Consider the following 13,578-nt stretch of genomic DNA (forward strand, 5'->3'; position numbering starts at 1 on the left):
ATCACCCGCCTACTTTTTGCCTGGTGCAGATGATGCATACTTGAAAAAAAAAAAAAAAAAAAATACAACACAAGTTTAACTGCCTACCCATTTATACAGACCACATCATCTGCCTTTCGTGCTTTCCTGAGCTTTGATGGCAGCGCTTTTGTCATTAGTCCAAGATCCTGGTCATAGTTTATGGGATCGGTCAGTTTATTTCTCATTAAATGAGGACTATTTTGAGTGGAGTATTTGATCTACATCCCCTCCACGCCTCTGGATCCTTAATGAGGTCCTATGCATCTGTATGTGTGTTAATATTATTGGATGGTCTGTTGACGGAAATCAGACCTGAGCACTGTCAGTATTTGCTTGAAACCAAAGACAAGACCATAGTGTCACCATGACCAGAGTGTGAAATCCACTAATTGAACGGCTGCTCCTGTGTCAGAGGTTAAACCCGATGACTCCGTCTAGCAGAGACTAACATCTGGAATACAGTTTTCTACGGAGAGGCCCCGCTCTGGATATCTTCCAGTGTGGATTGCCCTGATAACAAGCCTGTTTTATTTGCATCTGTTGCACTTGTACATGGAGTTAAAACATTCACTTCTCCAGCAACATCTGTTTTTGACAATCAGTGCTGTTTTGGGGTCATTATTTCACCCCACAATATCCCTTTGTGTCTCAGTAAATGTGGTCCATAAAACTTTCAACAGAAGCATCCAGGAAGTATTCTAATGAAACCAACATATTACAAAGCTGTTTTTTTTTTTTTTTATACATGACTTGTTTCTCTAAAGATTGTTTATTTGGCTATAAAATTGACGTAATCTTTAAGAGGACAGTCTTAAAATTCAGACCAATCTAAACTGGGTCACATTACGTTATAAGCTTTTCCATTCCAGGCTTCTTGAAGTCATGTTCTGAGTGAATTAAAAGCAGCCGTGTGTCCGAGTTTGTTTCGTATTTTATAGTCAGTTCAGAGATGAGCAATTTGACCGGTTCTGGAAAAGTCTGTCTCATTGTCTGCACAGCATGAAGAATTGGGTCCGGCATGTTTTACATTCATGTCAAGCTTAGAGCTTTCATTTTTCAAGATAAAGCTGATGTGTGATTTATTCAGTTTAATTCAGTTGCTGTACTTGGTTTTACAACATCAGAAAAAACAGCCTTACCTTCGCTCACAGGTTTTTTTTTTTTATTTACAGGTAATGCAGGTCATGTGCCTTGGCATCACCATTAGCAAATCAAGCAACAATAGCTTCATTTAATAGGACAACAATGCATGTGATTGGTCTGATGGAAAGTAACTTTTAACTTAACACCTACTATGGCTCTGTCTTTTAAAGGAGTAATATTTAGTTTTTTACGCATTTTAAAACATTTCCCTGTGGTCTGCAAAAACTGTAAATGCTATGCTTGGGTCTGAATTCTTCATTAATTAAACTTTCTGAGCAATGACACCAGAAAGGTCATTTTGAGCGCTGGCCCTTTAAATGCACATGAGCCACTTTATGCCCCACCCCCTGCAGGTTGTTGGCTGTGCAGCTCCATCCTGTTCAACCAACAACTGAACATTTTAGGTAATCGGCTCAAAGTTTGGACATATTTTCAATATGGACTAAAACTGCTGCTGCTGACAAGCAATTATGTCGTACTCGGAGAAATGTTCATCGGAAGTCTTGACCTTATATGTGCAAATGTCACGACATAACTAACTATAGATGTAACAAATTAAGCAGGAACTAAAACGAGTTGTAGAAATCCATTAGATTTTTGCCAAAATGAATATAAAGATAGCTTTCCAGCACCTGGAGGGTTCAAATTCAAACTTTTTGAACTATTAGGGTCCAAATACACAAATAAATGTACCAAAGACTAATAAAAGTGGGCTTAGCAAAATATGACCCCTTTAATGATAGCTCAAATTTTATGTCTTGATCACCTTGGTGTATTTCTGTTCAGGATCAACCTCCCTGACTTTTCAGGGCACCTGCAGTGAGTTACAGTTGTTTGATGACCTGTCGGAAAACATCCATGTGAAAGGCAACAATGTCCAGCGGCCTTTACGCCATGACCTTCTCACTGAAAAAGCATTTGAACTGTCTGAATGATACTTATCTTTGCTGTCTGCATACAGTATACCCCCACCTCTGTGCTACACAGTGGGGCAGTCATGCAAACTGATTAGATTAGGCAGCACTGGAGCTAATCACCCTCTTCTCTCCTGCTATTCTTCTCTCCCCTGGTCACCCTTTTTAGTCCGATTCTCCCTGTCCCCTGTGGCTCCAGGAGATGAGCCTCTCCTGGGGGTACATCTGCTTCCAGTAACTCTCCTGCCTGCTGTTTACTGGGAAACTAGCAGGGTGGGGTCTTCAAAATAACAAAGCCCTCACCCTACTTGTCCTCTTTGTCAATAGAGGGCTAGCTGTGGGCTTGTGTGGAACGTCACCCTCCCCTTAAGAGAAAGAGACATCGAAAGAAGTGAATGACTTGTGGAGAGAGAATGAAGCAGGGGGGCAGGACCCTCCTGTCGGGTGAAATGAGGAGAAAAATTCAGCAGTGGGTTTTGTTCCTTTGTGACGAGCGGGGGGTCAGTCTCAGGGGAATGCACGGCAGACAGGCGGAGGGCTCTGCAGCTGCGTGGCCTCCGGTGTTTTATCAAGTCCCCGAGCAACTATTAAACTCTGCTGATTATGTGCAGTTTGTCTGTGAGGCGGCGTTGCACCGTCCCTACTTTTTCTTTATCAGTTAATGTTGTGGCAGACATGACTGTGTATTGATTAAGTTGGAAATGGAAGGAGTCTCGTTTCTGCCTTACAGCTGTATTCTAATGATCGGAGGTTATGACTGCCCACAATAGGCAGCCTGTGTGTATCTGAGATAAGGCTCAATCATATGTTTTGTGTGGCTTGTGTCATGGAAAAACCTCAGAGCAGAATGAAAGAGATAACAGATTGCACAATTATATTTCTGTCACGGTTGGAGTTCACAATTGGCTTTCATGTTCTGATTAGTTCTCTGTTTATTTAAAATACAGAAGGCTGTAAATACAAAGACCTATTCAAGCAAGAGCTTCGATTAAGATAAAGAGCTCAGTTTAATGAACTGCTCTGTTATTACCATTACTGTACTACTGCGTTAGTAGTGATATAAAACAAAGACAAGCAAGACATTCATAAATATGAGAAACTAAAGCCCTGAAGCATCAAATATATTAAGTAAATGAATGAATGAGGATAAAAATAGTCTTTAGACCTATTTCTGCCTTTTGTATCACGATTAAATGTTTGGCTTTCATAAGGGGCAGAAGGAGAATCTTAAAGAGTATGACTTCCAAAGAATTTCTCTCTCCATACTTATTCAATTTTTTTCTATTCTGGTTTAATTCATTTTACGTGGACCCTTTTTATAAATCTACTTTTGGTCGATCTTTGAATTATTCCTCCATTAAAAAATATTTTTGGGGTGAATATTTTATAGACTTTTACAATAGGTATATCTTAGACTTTGATGGCTGCTGTGTCAAGCTTTGAGATGTGACTGACAGCTACCTAACCTGCTGAGCTGAACTGCCACAACTTCTGCTGATTGATTAAAATAGGTTTTAATCCTGAAATTCAACTGTAGTCGGTTAATAAATTATACTTAGAAGACTGACAAGTCATTTTATAATGCAAATATTAATTGTTAAGTTTAAGTCTACCATTGTAACATGTCAGTAAGTAAACAATTAGCATTACCTTACCCATAATCCCTCATGCTTCACGAGCTCCACTCTTTTGTCCAAATACTTTAGTCTTCCAAAGTCCCAAAACTTGTCAAGTGTATAGATTTCACCCAAAATCACTGCAACATATTAGAATAATTTGCCAGAGCTGAAACACTTCAGAGTTGGATCCATTAATTAATGTGTTTCTTCTTCCTAATATTGTGTCGTATGTTAAATTAATCACTTCTGTTGTGACAAAAACCCTCCACATTTCATTTTCGATATGCTTGTTCTCACTCAAAGAGGCTCTTGTCATATTCTTTAAGCTGAATCACTTCTACTTGCTTTTACTATTAGATACAGTGAAGATGTAAAAATTGTTCCGCTCACAACCAGAGATCTGATTCAGTCTGTTTAGGGCTTGGTTACATCCGCACCATGGAAACCCTATTTGTGTTTGGGCTGGCATGCCATCACTGGTCATTATCACCACTGCAGCCTGGTAGCCAAAGCCCAGCAGCAGCACCGACGGCCATAGTGTTGGCTCCGTCCCCTCTGCATCATGCCTTCCCAGTCTTAATGGAGATGAGTCATGCTAAATATAGGGCAGGTCACTGGTTTGACCTAATCCTGTTTCGTCTTACTGTAGTTACATCAACTGTAGCTGCTCTCTTGTTTCTTGGGTAGAGTTTTAGGAACTTCTGAGCGCACGTCTAAAGTGAGTGGCCACCAAACAGAGGTCTGCCTAATGGTCTGTGCAGCTGTGAGGTGATTTGTAGGGTGCATACTGTCCAGGTGAAGGTGACTTCTCCTTTAGCCTGGCCTGGGATACTGTTACAGCACCTGTGGGACCACACAGACACACACTAAGGAAGTGAACCTGACGCCATATCTTTCTGTTAAAATCAAAGAAAAAAAGAGCACAATCAGACTTTATTCAGTGCTCCGACTGTAAATAAGATCAAACGATATACCCCAAAGCTCCGGCCATTATACCCGGCTGATACAAACAGACTTAATTGAATTTTAAGCGGAATTTGCCAGGCTAGTTTCCCCAGAGCCACAGGCTTGTCAACAGATGCATCCTGTTTGATTCAATCTCAGGTATGATCAGCTCCGACATGGCTCCGGTTAAATAAACACTGAAGCAGTTTCAGGTTCACCTCAGAGTCAACTCTCCCTTCTGTAACTTTTCCTCTGACTGAACTTCATTTATTTGTGTAAGAAAAGCATCCCCTGCAACTGTAGTTCAGTGTGGTTTTGAAGCTTTTGCTGCAGTCAAAGTGGTTATGTTTTTTAAGCTACAAAGAGCGCTACTGTTTAATTTTTCCCTCTTTCTGTCGTCATTTGATTATCTTTCTTTTTCTCTTTTCTTTGACTCATCATTTATCTCCAAATACACCCTCTAAATAACATAATTGCTTTAAGTCAGCTTTTGGGTGAAAAAAAAAAAAAAAAAGAATGCAGAGAATGGAGGCATTTCTTTGTTTGCTGTTGACATTCGGGGCGGCCCGCGGCAGCTAAGTGGTATTTGCCATATGAGGACAGCGGGGATTACACCGAAAAGGGGAGTAAACACAGGCACGAGAAAAGAAAGTCACAGAGGGTAATAATAGTGGAGGGAGAGAGGGAGTAGGCATAGAGGGAAATAAGTTTTAAAGAGAAAAAGATTAAAAGGGACAGAGCAGAGAGTCAAACAAGAGACAGAGAGAAGGAGAAGGTAAGGCTTTTGTTTTACAATTAACTGAAGCGACCTCTGGGTCAGACATCTGTGATCCATCTCTCAGGGGCCGGCGTCTGGAGCTGCCTTTGTTGCCTCGATCCTTTAACTTCTTCTTGTTCTGCCTTTGCCAAGCTGCTTCTATTCTCCATCCGTCCATTTATTTGGAGGAATGGATGATTTACACTCTACATGACATCATGTCCACACTCCTGTGACTTCTAAATTCATCCCATTTCCTGTTTTTACCGTCCAAGTAGGTTTGTATTGATCCCCTGATATTCTGTGTGTTGTGTATGTATCCTGTTCCCTTTAAGTGACCATCAACTAAAGTGCACAAAGCATATGACACGCCAAACTTCATTATTTTGTGCCCCATCTTTTCTGGGTCATTTATTTAGTTAAGTTGATTAGACAGAAAATTTACTTATGGCTCATTTAGTCTCATAATCCACATTCACACGTCTGGATGATTTTAGACAACATGTCAAAGGAATTGTACGCAGTAAAACTGAGGCTTCGGAGCCCCTGATGGTCGGGGGCCCGTGGGTGACTGTCCATTTTCACCGATTATTAACCAAGCCTTGAGAGAGCAGAAGTATTTCAACAGTGGAAATACTGAAATGGTGTCATGTTGAAGTGTAGTTGCAGGAAGTGGAGCTTTAATTATGACTTATGTGCATCATGTGATTGTTTTATTTTTGCAGATCGCACAATACAGGCATTTACTGCACTATAAATGAAAACTAGTGGAAGAAAATGAAACGTTATTTTTCAGGAATTCTGACCAGTGCAATGTTGTACTGACTCAAACTGCAGGCATTGCATTTGTGGAAATGTAGGCTGCCGTGTTTCTTCTTCCTTGACCAACAGAAATATTTGGGACAAAAAAATCAGGATGCATTAGTTTTACCTCACTGATTTTGACTGTTTTGTGTTTTCACTGTCACTCTTTTATTAAAAAACACCAGGCTGCAAAGGTTTAACATCCCGACAGCTTGTTTTTCCTTTTCGACATTTGTTGAGTATGTTAGCACATGGCCTAATTCAGGCCATTAAGTTGCAGGCTTGCAGTCACCAGATGATATACACACTATCTTATCCTCTTCTTTTAGGATAGTTGGGCCCATTAAAGGAAGCGTTATGGCCTTGTTACTGCAGAACCATTAGATTCCTTGTGATCAATGGGCTGTGACTCAGTGGGAATCTTTATCACCACAGGTTCACAGGTTCCGAGGCGAGACAGGGAAGATGATGCCTCTGTCTATTAAACAGGCTAACGCAATTTGGCAAACATGATAGAGGCTGCTGCAAAAGTGAACTCCTGGGGCGGCTAGTGTGTGTGTGTGTGTGTGTGTGTGTGTGTGTGTGTGTGTGTGTGTGTGTGTGTGTGTGTGTGGTCACGTGAAACTCCTGCGTCCATTATGTCTGTCATCGTGTCTGAGAGAGGTTTGGCTTGAGTCCAATTTGGAGAAATTACCCTGCTATCCGTTTTAGTAAGCACTTAATCCACCTGCCTACACCATACAGAGGGACCGCAGAGATGACTTCATCACATCTTAAATAAAGAAAACAAGCGACATATAAACTAAAAACCAGTAAAAAGTTATTCTTTGCTGCTGTCTACTTCCTCTATTATTCTGTGTCTGGTGTTCTCCCTTTTAGACACTTTAATAAAAGTTATAAAACAGTCTTGTTGAATGATGCTCTGCAGCCAACTGTTGCGTTTCAGTTTGAGCTAACAGACTAATCACTGTAAGGTGATGTCATCTCTGTGTGCTGTGTGCGGTCTGTGGTTTACAGGCCGAGCACACACACATACACACACGTATACATGCAGGCACACACAAAAGGAAATTGGATAGAGTGTGGATAATCATTGCATTAGTGCAGAGTGTGTAATCAGCATACGCCTGCGGGAGTAAAACACACCTTGTGCTTTTACTTTACAGATGGGGTGATTTTTTTTTTTTTTTTAATGTAATGGCCAGCTTGTGCTGCAGTGTTAAGTGTTTTTGTGGAAGTGGAAAGGGGTGTATGTTTGTGTCAATGGGAATTAAGGGCTAAGTGAGGAGATAGATCTGGACGTTAGCACTGTGATGTCATTGAAAAAGGGGGAAATATTGCATATGATCGATTTCCATGAACAGATAATCACATTATAGAGTCATAGCGAAGGATAAGTGATGCCTTTCAGAAACAACCCAAATACAGTCTCTGTGTTTGTTGTTTCAAATTGACAGTCTGATGTTGACCATGCACATTAGCAAATCATAAACTATTTTTATGAGACTCATCATGGCTTTAAAACAGCCTCCTTTTTGTCTTTAAGTCGCCACCAACAATCAGCTCGCACCCGAACCCAAAGCGGAAGCTGAACAGGCACCAGAAACCCAACAGTTTTTCCTCTCCTCTTTGAAGAGCTCCTGGCAAAGCTTTCAAAGCCCTTCTGTCTCAGCACTGGCTCCTAAAATAATGTGTGGTAAATGTAATACAGCTGCCCAGCTGAGCAGGAACAGGCAACACTTATTATTCTCCACAACAATAATTGCCTTTATACCATTTTTGTGTTTCTCCATTGTCTCATACGTTCTTCACATTCTGAACGACAGTTTCAGGATCAGTTGGCATTTGGTTTAACAGAACTGAAAAATATTAGTCTTTTAGTCCCACATGTACGATACTGAATCCACTGTGCTGCCACTGAGCGGTTTCTGCGGTGCTGATGCAGCAACACTTCTGTGGGTCCTGTAAAAATGTTCCAGTGACACTGAGGAAACACACACAGACACACAGAGCTATGTACAATGATCAATGATGAGGTCACTATTACTCAAGTCTGTTTGGTATTGTATGAATAGACAGCAGCTGTAATACCCATTCACTTCGAATCTTGAGATTGAGGGCCTTATATAACCCAGTTTACAGTGACGGCTTATATTGTGTTTCTGTAAACTCCAGAAACAGATGTTCCTGCATGGTGAACAATAGCAAACACAGTTTTCACTGTTCAGCTCCTCTGTAGACCAGACAGGTAAGGTCCACACCTTAAAAAAAAAAAAAAAATGGAAATGTACGAGTTAGAGTTAGTCGTGTGAAGATATTTAGTGCCTTTATTGTGTTATGTGTCATGTAAAACAGAGTGTTAAAGAGTATCTAGGAAAGCTAGCAAAGCTCTGTATCTGAGTTCCTACTCAGGTATTATTATTCCATACATTATTTTAAATGAACTGTGACTGTCAGTGGTGATTCCTATAGTTGTTTTTCTTCCTGTACTTTATGCTAGTTACTTGTCAGACTAACCCCAAATGTCTTGTTACATTTGGCAAATTGTTTTGTTCAGTGCTTGTTTTATCTTGCATTAGCGTTATTTATGTCCTCCTTTATTTCTTAGTGGTTTTGTTCAGGGTTACCTTGGACATGTTTGACTTTCTACCAGCTAACATTCAGAGTAGCATTAGCTAAAGAGCAGCTGTTAGCTTGGGAGGGCTAAGCTAACAAGGGTTTTTTTTATTTTGGTTTTCTTTCTTCTTTTCTGGTGTGACATTTATTTCTCATGATAAGTCCGCTTATTTAATTTAGAACAACTTATATTGTTTTTTATATATTTTTGGAGGAGTTTTTCACTTGACTCACAGTAGTCTGAGGAACATGTTTTTTCTTCTTGCCCTTTAGTAAATAGTTTTTCCTCAGTACTTTCCTGCTGTAAATACTTTGTTTAGTGACTGTTTTCAATAGTTTGCTGTGCACAGTGCAGAAGCGGTGCAGTATTTTACTGAATCGTGTTAGTTGGGTGAGGGGAGCCGGGCTTTGGCTGCCTTCTAACACCTGTGTTGTGTATGTTAGCCTGAGGGATGGGGCTCCTCCGCTGGTTATTTTAATGAGAGTGCTCTTTGCTCAGCCTCACATGCCTCTTATTACTACCCAGAGAGACAGAGGGCGGAGAAGTGGGGATGATTGAAAGAATGAATAGAAAACAGAGGCAGGCAGCAATTGAAGATGTGCTTAATAAGTCTTCATCTTTCCTTTCTTGACTGCCGCTTTAATGAAAAACATATTGCAACTGGATCCTATACGATTACCTTGAGTTTGGCTAAACTGTATTCACACCTTGCCAGTTGTGGCTCCTGAATGTGCAGCAAAAGCAACACTCAAATGTTGACAACCCACATACTTCCTTTACATCCATCTCCCCTGTTCCCAAGGCCCTACAATACTATAAGAAAGACCCTTTTGTGGTGGGTCTGGCTGCAGTGAACATACCTACAGACGTCCCCTGGTCCCCACATAATAGCCTACCCCCAGCTGTGGAGGGGTTCCAACAACTCTGCACCAAACAGCAGCATGTAACACTGCCTTAACTCACACAATATCATGCTCCATAACTGCATCACTCTTCATTCACAAGTTACAGTTATGTTGTTCTTGCCGTTGACTCTGTTATTATAAATTTCATGGCAGTTATCTGTCAAATTGCAATAGTCGATTCTATCTAACCTCCTCTATCTCCAGATCTCAGCCTGAGAAAGAGGAGAAGTTGTGTGGAAACAGTTTGCTATAGGTCAGCTGTAACTGTTCAGCACAACACAGTCGAGTGGAAATATAGTGTGTGTTATGGATGAAAATTAAATTCAGTGAGACAGCATTGATTTAGAGACCCGCTGTGTGATTGGTATGGTATTTATTAGTACAGTTACAGTCAATGTTATCCTGCTGAAGCTCTGTGGGAGTCATCTGTTATCTTGGGGTTATTGCAGAGTTTTGGTTGCAAAATGTTGCTTGTTTTTACGTTCCAGATAATCAGTGCCAAACCTGATTGCAGCAGTCTGTCACTTGAATATAAAAATAAAGCATAGAGGTTTTGTTTGCACCTTTTGCTGTCAGTATTTTGTCAGTACAGCATTTATTCAGGTTATTTGTCAGCGGTGTTGGTACCCTGCAGTTGAAAAAGCAGATAGTGGCTCCTGAAGCCACTGTATTGACCATTTTGAGGGATCTTACTTTAACCCTTAGGAGTCCCTGGATGTGCCCTTGTGTCAGAACCACATGACTGATTTAAGATGATGTAGTAACAAAACAGAGCCTCGCTGAGTCTTCTTTTCAACTTATGTGGAAAGTGCAAATGTCAAAGTAATACTGTGAAGTCAATTGTGTTGAAAGGCAAAGTAAAACCAGATTTATGATACACAAGAAACACATAAATTTCAGCAATATTGTCATCACATTCAGTGCAGGATTTATTTATTTATTTATTTAACCTTTATTTAACCAGGTAGGTCAATTGAGAACCAGTTTTTATGTCCAATGACAACCTGGCTGTCAAGGAAGAGACATAAAAACAGGCTTCTAAGGGAAGTGCTTCCATGAAGAAAAAAAAAAAAGAAACATGTTACAGAATTTGATAGAAAGTGCATTCCATTAACCAGTCTGATGTGTCTGATATGTATCTTGTGACACCAGATTGTTTTGTAAATTGTTGTATATAGTTTTCCTAAAAAAAAAAAAAGCCTGTGGTATTGCCTGCATTTTCATGTAAATAGTTGTATATAATTTTGTTATTTGCTTCAGTTTTCACTTTATATGTTCATACTAAGTTATAAAAATGGCTCATTCAACATGTTTTTGGTGAAAAACAGTAAAGAATCTAAGCGTTTCCTGCTCAGATTTCATGTTCTAGTATTTTATGGTCAGTATGTTAATACAGCATGCCAAATGGAAAAAAAACAAACAAACTCTAAAATCACACAGGTCAGGTTGTGCTGAAAAAAATGTTAACAAACATGGCATGGTAAACAGTTTTTCTATGAAAAATATAAAGGTAAAATCAAAAGTATTCAGAGATGGCCAAAATACACTCAGACTCATTGGGGCTACGGATACTGTTGGTGAAACGGTGCTCTTCATTATCAACCGTCATCTATTTAACTGGTCCACATGTTCTCAGAGAGGTGGTTTTAAGCAGTGTCAGTGGAAAGTTCTGCTAATGTTGTGACTGTAGACCCAGACTGTGGAAGTGACCGTTAACTGACATTATCCATTAAAAGGTCTCAGAAGTGCTGACTGAAAGGGAAGTCAGTCAACCATTAGTTAATTATCTACAGCCTTGTGTTTCGTTGAAGCGGGCAGCGTATCCTGAATGTGCTGCTGACACAAGGACCATACCTATTTGATAAATGTGACTTGTAATATTGATTTTCAGTTGATTAGGTCTAAGAGGATGATTTTTTTTTTTTTTTTTTTGTCACACAGACTGTATTTATACAGTACTGCACTGGTTTTATTAGTGATACTGTTTAGTAGAGGCACTGCTAGAGCAGAAGTGGGTTGTCTCTTTATTCTCAGAAAGTTTTTTTGTTCCAATATTTAAGATTAAAATACATTGAATCTAGGCCTGCTAGAGGCAATGCAACAAGCTATAAATGCTGACATATTGTGGAAAATACGAACAACTTGCGCACCTTGTTTACTCATCAAACAGTTGGTGTTGATATTGTTCCTTATCTACTGTTTATATGAAAATATTAAGTGCAGCTTTAACCTTAGAGTGTGCACACAACAAATACCATTTGTTTTAAAAACGCTACTGTTCCAACCATCATCTAGGCAGTAATTTGATTGCATCACAAGTTAAATTGGACTATAGTGACAAAATTGACAACTGTATTTATTCTAAGATTAGGTTTCTCGAAGCACAACAACAGTGTCATGAGTTTTCAGTTTACTGAGGTTCAAATTGTAATATTTAGTGACATCTAGCAGTGAATTTGCAGAATGTAACCAACTACAATTTGCTAAATGCATCAGTTTGTTGTCACTTTTGGGCTCTTTTAGATCATGCAATATTAACTCTAGTTGACAGTCAAACATGGTAGGTGATGGTGATGCACATTAACTCTGGATTCCAGCTCCATATAAAACATAGAAAAGGAAAATAGGAAATATATTTTGTACTATTGTAGAAACATGGCAGCAACCTACTCCCACAGTGCATATATTCATTTTTATGTGATCATAAATTTAAAAAAACAATCTTGACTATTATATTTCATTCCTGTGATTTGATCCTTTTAAAACCCCATCAGTCATAGACTTTGAACCATTTATCATTAGGTTCTATTATAGAGTTTCATCATCAACACAACAGCTATGACGCTGATTGGACGTCAATCCATAATTGAGTATTTTTTATTTTCACCTACCACGTACTGATCTGCTTTGAATTATGTCATGCACACACAATGTGTTATGTTATGCTAAACATTATGTAATACTACCAGAGGGGTCACTGTCAAATGAGGGATGCAGCAGTAATTTTCACTTTTTTATGACCATGTGAAACAGTTTAAGGCTTATTTCTCCAGGTGCAGCTGCTCCTCAGTCATAGGTTGAGATGGAAAATACCAAAGGGGAAAAGCCAACAGTGACTAAACTGTTGTTCTCTGGAGACGGTCTGGTTTTGTCATTTGGACTCATCGTCTTCTCATCGGTGACATTGTTCCCGCTCTCTCCACAGGTTGTAAAGAGCAAGAGAGAAGATTTTCAGCAGCAAGTAAATCTGACGAAACCATCTGTGCTTCCGCTGCAAGAGTCCACACAAGAGGTTGGTGTTATCATGTCTGTATATACAACAGCTCTACACTCTGACATGCAGGGACTGAGTTTCTCCATACACCTATGACTCTTTAGAGTTGGGCAGACTAACAAAACAAATACAAATATGGCTTCCTGCTTTTCTTGCGTTGAGGTTCCTGGCACCTGTTTGTTATTAGTGGATATACCAGCTGTTCCCATGGCTCCCATTGTTCCGGCCAGGTGTTATGTAAAATCAGTCCTTAAAACCAGCAATCAACAGTTCCTTAGTGCATGGTTACATGCTCTATCCGAAATGAGAAATGAAGGCTCCCTTCAGTCTTCTGACATTTACATATTTCTAAAATCTGTAGAGGCCTGAGTAGTTATGTGCAGTCATGATATCTATCTTTACACTTTTGAATGTGTTGAAAAGATATGCAGTTGTAGAAAAAGGCGACAAAAACAAAAATACATAAAAGCAAAGTAACAAAATGTTTTACCAGCACAAAGTATAGAGATACCTTTACACTTTCAGAAAGGTTATCCTCATTATTGACACAATTTATACAGATATTTTTGTCCCAATCTT

The 13,578-nt window shown here is 39.6% G+C and overlaps 1 protein-coding gene across 1 annotated transcript in view; it reads left to right on the plus strand.

Moving 5' to 3' along the window:
- Positions 1–13,578, plus strand: part of lhfpl2a (LHFPL tetraspan subfamily member 2a) — a 36,736-nt gene that overhangs the window by 1,985 nt on the left and 21,173 nt on the right. Inside the window, exon 2 of the mRNA XM_030150928.1 lies at positions 12,931–13,017. The gene's annotated coding sequence lies outside the window, so the exon portion shown is untranslated. The remainder of the gene's footprint in view (positions 1–12,930; positions 13,018–13,578) is intronic.

This window comes from Sphaeramia orbicularis, chromosome 12 (genome assembly GCF_902148855.1).
Source record: "Sphaeramia orbicularis chromosome 12, fSphaOr1.1, whole genome shotgun sequence".
Lineage (NCBI taxonomy): Eukaryota > Metazoa > Chordata > Actinopteri > Kurtiformes > Apogonidae > Sphaeramia > Sphaeramia orbicularis.